Source organism: Manis javanica, chromosome 14, assembly GCF_040802235.1.
Source record: "Manis javanica isolate MJ-LG chromosome 14, MJ_LKY, whole genome shotgun sequence".
In the NCBI taxonomy this organism is placed as follows: domain Eukaryota; kingdom Metazoa; phylum Chordata; class Mammalia; order Pholidota; family Manidae; genus Manis; species Manis javanica.
This window is the reverse complement of record NC_133169.1, coordinates 55,486,265-55,493,981: the sequence shown is the minus strand read 5'-3', so window position 1 is coordinate 55,493,981 and position 7,717 is coordinate 55,486,265. Positions and strand designations below refer to the sequence as shown.

Genomic DNA, 7,717 nt, shown 5'->3' with positions numbered 1-7,717 from the left:
ATATGAAACACCAAAGGAACCTGGTCCAGAGTAAAATTAATGTAACTCCGGAGAAAGATTTAAATGACATGGATCTTGTGACTCTTCCTGAAAGGGAGTTCAAAATAAAAATGATCAACATGCTAATGGAGGTACAGAAAGACATCCAAGAACTCAGGAATGAATTCAGGTCAGAAATCCAATCATTGAAGAGCACGATGGAGGGTATTAAAAGCAGGTTGGATACAGTGGAGGAGACGATAAGTCAATAGCATATAAAAGTACTTATATAAATGTAGTTTAATAAATATGTCAAGTAGATCAGTGAATCTAATCAATAAATTTATTAAATCATTCTGTAAACTAATATATGAATGCCTGCTATGTTCTGTCCATAAGGGCTAATTTTAACACACTGTGAAATTTTTTCTTCATTCTGCAGATTTTATTATAATAAACAATGTACTTATTATCTGTGCCTTAGAGTTAGGTACTATGTGAAATTAGGAAATCTTTGCCTGAGAGTTAAATATCAAGTGAGATATGGTGAATTTTTAATGTTAATTGGGGCAGTGGAGTAGTGAGCCTAGAAGACACCTCACTGTCTGGCATTTTTGATATTAGAAATTTTACATAAGTTTTCTAATCTCAATGTTTCATTTCATGCATAATGATTCTGTTCAGTCAGGGGACTGAGTGGTGTGTGTCCATTGATCCTTCTCAAGTGTTCAATATGTCATTGCACAACAGGTACCTACTGACTTCATTTCTCCTTTCTGGGAGCACTGGGTGGAGAGGGCTGAGGACAGCAGATGCCATCCCTGTCACCATGAGATAGAAGACTGCTTAGAAGCCCTGACTGGCTATGTGGTAGCTGGGATTGTGGGATACTTGTTTCTCAGAAATAGTGGAAAGGGTTATTGAGGAGAAAGACAGGCTTTGGTGTTGCTTGGAGGAGCTGGGCAATGACCTATGGTATGATGCCCTTAAGAAAGAGACAGTTATTGAGAACACAGATTGTGCCCTTGGAAGGTGAATAAGCAGCCAGGGAGGAGGCAGCAGGAAAATCCATGTTGCAGGAGAATCCTCCTGTGGGGGAGGGGGAGGAAAGAGCAGTGACTTCAGCCTGGGGGATTGTAGAGGACCTGTTGGGAGAGGATGAGGGATGAAGTCCAGGGCAGAACTGTTGCAGAGGCCACTGCCTGAGGACCCAGTCCCTCTTATATTAAAGGCCCACCTGGCTGTAATTAAGAAAATAAAAATGCAACCACCACAGGCTCCTGAGCGGGAGGAACAGCTGCCTCCCTGGGTGTGGAGCACTCCATGCTCTGCCCCTATATCCAGAATAAGCTGGTGGATATAAGCATCCAGTTTTGGCAGAATCTGTTGGAACTTCTGCCTACATGGCTTTTGCATCTCCAGAATATGGGGGTGAAAAACATTGATATGTCAGGTTCAGAAACGGGTAAACTGGCTTCCCTGATGACACACCCTTCTGTCCAGCAGAGAATGCAAAGTGCCCATCACACCTCAGGCAATCAGGCTCTCCTTTTTGCTTGAAAGGAGCCATCAGAGCAATTTGGCTTAATCAGGGTGATTTACCATACTTGCCCACTAACTGGAAATTGTATGAAGAGCTCCAGCAGGGGTTATGGCAGTTGGGCATGAAAAATACCTATAATATTTGTGCCTGATGAGTTGCTCACTGCAGAAATGAGAAATCTGGTGCTCCATACCACTTCTTCATCTCTCTTTGGGTCCCTACTAACTATTCTTGCCCCCAACATGGGCAGCCCTTGATGCGGAAGACTGTGGCTTTCCATCCTAAGACTGAGACAATATGGATGGAGAATGGAGAGGGGAAGAGCAGTCAATGGACTGAGTTGTGGGCAGGAGCCCTCCCCTATAGCTGTCTGTACTGACAAATCTATCAGGGCTTGACCCTGTGGTTACCAACCTGGTACCATGCCACCTGGATGGTTGGTCACTGGTCCCTTTGGGGACAAGAATTGTGTCAAGACCTATGGGCCTCGGTCAGACTATGACAGTTACTGTATATCATGTGACTGGCCATTTGCCTTTGGCAACCCCAGAGAATGATGAAGCAGACACATTGGCCCAGGTGCATTGGATAAGAGGATTGCCTGCTTCTGATATAGCTCAATGGTTACATCAGTATTTGTTGCATGAGGGACAAAGTCCATGTGGGCTGCACCCCATCAGTGGGGCTTGCCTTTGACCTTTAAAAAAGTCAGAAGAGCCCAGAAGGACTGCCTTCTACGCTCATACAAATCCTACAGCAACATGGGACAATAGTAAAGGGGCTGATACCCCTTGTCAGGTGGCAGATAGATATACTGGGCTTCTGCCCATATCAGAAGGATTTCCTTATGCCATGACTTGTGTGGGCACAGCTACTGGCCTGTTGGTTGCTTTTCCTGTACGTCATGCAGATCAGCAAATGAGCATAGAGCATCTCTTACAGCCTATAACCAGCCACAGGTGACTGAGAGTGATCAAGGCACCCACTTTACTGGACATCTGTTACAAGAACAGCTGTAGCAATTAAGAATAAAGTGAAAGTTTCATGTACCATATAACCCTCCTGGGAAAGGCATGACAGAGAGCTACAACGGTTTGTTGAAATCTGGCCTGAAGTCAGACACCAATAGGCTATGGGCTGTTCAGTTTGCTTATGGACAGCGCTACAGAGATTGAATGAGAAGCGCCAAAAAGGATCCTTGAGCCCTGTGGACATGTTCACACATGTCCTCTTGCTACCCCTCCTGTACAACTGTGTGTGCAAACCAAAGAGGAGTTATTAAAGCCAGGATATGGCCAGCAGAGCAACATCCTTCTGCCAGCCCCTGCTGCGTTAAACCCTGGAGACTCTGTTGAGTAGGTGTGGTCCTGGACATTTTGACACATGGACCAGTGATGACTGGCCCTTCTGGAACTTTGGAGTAAAAGTCTGGAAGCTGGCCTCCTGTTTGTTCCTAGAGTAACAGAAAAATGGCCCCCAAAGTACATGATGGTAGGGTACCCAAAACATCCAGGAGGTAAGAGCATCTTACAAGGAAGTTTTGTTTTATCTTTATGGCCAGTGCATGTACCTCCCGTAGCCCTATACATTGACCCATCTGTAACTCCCACAGGGAGGTGAGTGAAAGTCTGATATACTAGACCAGGATGAGATCCCATTCCTGCCACTGTCCTGTCATAGGGACACTCTCTTGCATGCATCCTACCTGATGGACAAGAGTTGCCTTGCTCATGTCATTAAAACATGTCTTATCACCCATAAGTTCATTTTCTTCTATATTCCCTGTGGCCTAGACTGTCCCCTGGCCTCAGCTGCCATATGATTATTGTTCTGAACTCCCAACCCATTCAGCTACTCACTGCCTCTGCAATGGGCAAGCTATGGACTAACTCTGAACCTAGCTGAATCTTCCTGCTTGAGGATTATCATTATTTTATTGTTGTTGCTATTGTATGTCATTAATCTGGTCACAGTGCTCCAGTTTTCTTGCTCAGGGGACATTGCAGAAGATGGGGAGTGAATAGATTGTAAGGCAAAATTTCTGGAGAGGTGGCCTGTGGGTAAAATTGTAATAATCCAGAATCTCTCGCCTGGTTTTCGTGCATATCCATATGAACAGGTGTTCCTAAGGGGTGGAGAGAAGTAGTTATCCCTACATCAATGGGCAATTTCCTGGGCAACTGAGGGCTTATCTGAACCTGAGAGATTGGGGGGAAGGTTCACTTGCTTCTGCAGGAGATGAGAGAGATGGCCCCCAGACTGCAGTTTGTAAGCAGTTTTAAACTTTATTTCTCCCTTTGACTGATTTCAGTTTCAGCTAGGTATTTTGCCCCAGGATTTCCTCTTCCCAGAGTTACACTCCTAATTCTTGGAAACTGGGAAGGGGTCCTTGGTATGTTATTAGTCTGGTTACAGTGCTCCAGTTTTCTCACCCAGGGGCCATTGTGGAAGATGGGAAACTTGTAGATTGTGAGGTGAGATTTCTGGAGGGGTGGGCTATGGGTAAAATTGCAATATTTCCAGAATCCCTTGCCTGGCCTTAGTTCATCTCCATGTCAATCAGTGTCTCCATGGGCTGGAGAGAAGTAGTCCATCTCCATGTCAATAGGTGAGTATTAAGATATATTAGAATTTAAAAGCATAGATTACTTCATGGAAGCTCAAATGTCAACCTGCATATTGATCAAGTATTCTTTCATGAGTCCTTTTCAATTGGTAGAAGCATAAAACATAAATCCCAAAGCCTGGAATATACTACCAAAATTTATGTTGCATGTACTTATAATGAATTATGTTAGAGTGATATGTGAAGTCATATGTTTACATAACATTTAGTTTTATTCCCATATAATCCATTTAAATTAATAGAGAAAAAGATGATATAATGCAAACTTTTATTCTGGTATTTCATCTTCAAAGCTCTGATGTTCAATAAGAACAAAATCTTATAATGGTTTGTGCTATGGAGAAACATGTTTCTTCTTTCAGAGATGCAAAGATGGTGTTTTGAGATAATGTGGAATAGTTAGATGAATGAGATGTGACAGTTCTCTCCAACATCATTAAATTTGGGAATTTAACAATTTTTGTCAAGAGAATACTTTATTTGGTTTCCTTCATATCTAAACTGAGATCTTCAAATCAAAATGTGTAGGGTGTAGGTTTTTTTCTGTTTGACTAAAACACAGTTGCAGATATTTACAAGTATTAGAATTCTCCAAGGCTACAGATCCAAGCCCTTCAGTAATCAAAAAAATTAAAGGATGAAACCTATAGCCTTTTGCTCTCCTGGTGATCAATGATGGTTATTTTCATCTGGATAACAGTGAAAGCAAGTAGATATTTATTCATTTAAATACTGAAAAAATTACCTGCATTTTTTTCTTCTTAATTTTTGTTGTGAATAAACATATTATCTTTGTTAATTTATGTGGTACATTTCATCACTTACGAGTTACTTTTTAATTTGTGTTAGTTGTTAAACAGGTTGATTAATTCTCTTCAAAAATGTTACATATTTTAATACTTAAAAATATATTTAATCAAATATGCCTTTTAAGGATTTTTGTTCAATCACACAGTTACAGAAAATTTTGCCCTAGAAAATACTTAGATGAATATTTCTATATGATTTGTGCTTGTTATTCATGTTGCTTATGTGTTTCATTTGAAATTTAATTATCATCATTATATGAAGTTAGGATCTATATTGTCTTTTTTCAAAATTATTATGGACTTTGAATAATTCTTCATCATCACTAATGATTTCCATTATATGTATAAAAACACAAATTATGTGGGTTATCTCTTGGGGTAAAGTTTTTGTTCTGAGTTTTGTAATATGTGGAGCATATCATGTTAATTAGTGCCTCAAATACTCGCTCTTCTTACTGAGCTACAAAATTCAGAACAAAAACTCCACCCCAAGGTATGACAACAGAAAAAATGAAATTTATAATAGATTTGCCATATGGAGTTACTTAATTTTTAAAAAAATGAAATGTAAACTAGGAGAGCAAAAGTAATCAAATTGATACAACATGAATTCTGAAACCTAAATCTTATTTGGGTGATTCCATTTTGTCAAATCATGCTTAATATTATGATATCACATAAAATATTTCTCTATCCACTTTCTCAGAGCACCCTTAACATCCTTACTCCTCACACTGTGAGTAAGAGGGTTCAGCACAGACGTGAAGACGGTGTAAAAAGCAGATACCACCTTGTCGTGGGCCACTGAATGGTGGGATTTGGGCGGCATGGAGGTGAACATGATGGTGCCGAAGAAGAGCCCCACAACGGCCAGGTGGGAGGAGCAGGTGGCAGAGGCCTTCCTCCAGGCTGTTTGACTTCATGAGCAACACAGCAGCCAGGATGAGACTGTAGGAGGCCAGAATGAGAGACAGAGGGATCAAGAGCATCAGGACGCAGCACACATACATGAAGAACTCAAAAACCACGGTGTCAGCGCAGGCAAGGCGCACGAGAGATGGTGCCTCACAGAAGAAGTGGTTGATTTCCCAGGGGCGGCAGTAAGGGAAGCTCAGGGTGGCCGCGGCCTGCATCAGCCCATCCGCGGCTCCCAGAAGCCAGGAGCCTGCGCTCATGTGCAAGCAGAGCCTCTGATTCATGAGGACCATGTAGCAGGGGGTGACAGATGGCCACGTAGCGGTCATAGGCCATGGCTGCTAGGAGGGAGCACTCGCCCCCTCCCAGAGTGAGTCACAGGAAGATCTGGGCTCCGCAGCCAGCGGGAGAGATGGACCTGGTGCCCAGCAGGTGGCTGGCTGCCATCGGGCACAGTGGTGGCCGCCAGCATCAGGTCCATGAGGGGGAGCTGGCTCAGCGGGAAGCGCATGGGGGTGTGCAGCCCGGGGTCCCGGAGGGTGAGCAGGATCATGAGGCCGTTGCCCAGCAGGGAGCTGAGGAAGATCGTGAGCGCCAGGGAGAGGAGGAGGGCGTGTGGCTGAAGAGCCCTAGAAGAATGAAGTTCATCCCTGGGGTGCCGTTTGCTTTTTCCATGGCCCCAGTCATGCCTGGAAGACAAAGAACAATTAGGAAATGAGAGCTGCTGAAAAGCCAGAGTCTTTCCTTGAGAAACTGGTCAAATGACAGAGCCAAAAAATGAGATTTGCAGGGGCAGTTACAAATGTAATCTTTCACTTCCCAAGACATTTGCCTTAGCATTCCATCTGCCTCTGGTGTTATTACACATTTTTTGTTTCTTTATGTATATACTATATTTTTAACAATTTACTGAGGTACATACAGTAAAATGATCGAATTTTAGTGTACAGGTTGATGAATTTTGATATTATTTGATCCATATTAATTTGATAATATGTATATATAATAATACAAATTACATTTTATTATTTTTGTATATTTTGTCAGTATGCCACATGTTTACTCATGGTGTTAGGAGGTAACTGTTTCCCAATGCTTAGGTACTTTAGTGTTAAAGATTTTCAAGGTCATGCATTTAATATTGATGTGGAATATTTCATAATTAAAATTCTGCATGTTTCTCACAGTTTTTCTTAATATAGTATCTCAAAATTTCTTTCAATATCATGATGAATTAATTTTTTAATTAAAAAATATACAAAACTAAAGGCAGACAAAAAACTTAGTTTCCTGGTGAGGAAAGCAAAATGGCTATGTTCTCAGTACACCAGGCTTCTAGCTACCACATATACTGCTCAGAGCACTTACCACTATACTCACATTCTCATGAACTGGATTCCTGATTATAGGGACCTAGTATCAATTTAGAGACATCTCAACAGTCAATATTTATACGTAATATATACTTACAAAGTGAGGCTGAATTTAAATAAATAAATAAATAAATATATATATATTTATATATATATATATATATAGCAAGAAGTTTATAATTTCTTAAATGAACATAACTCTAAGGAACATAAAAATAATTGATCTTACTGACAGGTTTCACATTTTGTTACCAGCAATCACACATCCTTAAAAGTAGGAGACATACTTTATTAAACTGTTCAATTGTTAATTGACAAGTTAATTACCTCATTTAATTAACTGAGTACTGAACTGGTTAATTGGCTAAGTAATTGATTAAGACTTGCCAAAATAAATTTTTGCACAAGGTAATCTGAGGTACAGCATCAACAAATAAAATATAGCGCATCTCAGTTATTGCCAGGTGGTAAT

At 41.1% G+C, this 7,717-nt stretch overlaps 1 pseudogene; it reads right to left on the bottom strand.

Annotated features, from left to right (window-relative positions):
- Positions 1-4,399: 4,399 nt before the first annotated feature.
- LOC118972044 (olfactory receptor 2T33-like) overlaps positions 4,400-7,717 on the bottom strand; it is an 83,239-nt pseudogene continuing 79,921 nt past the window's right edge.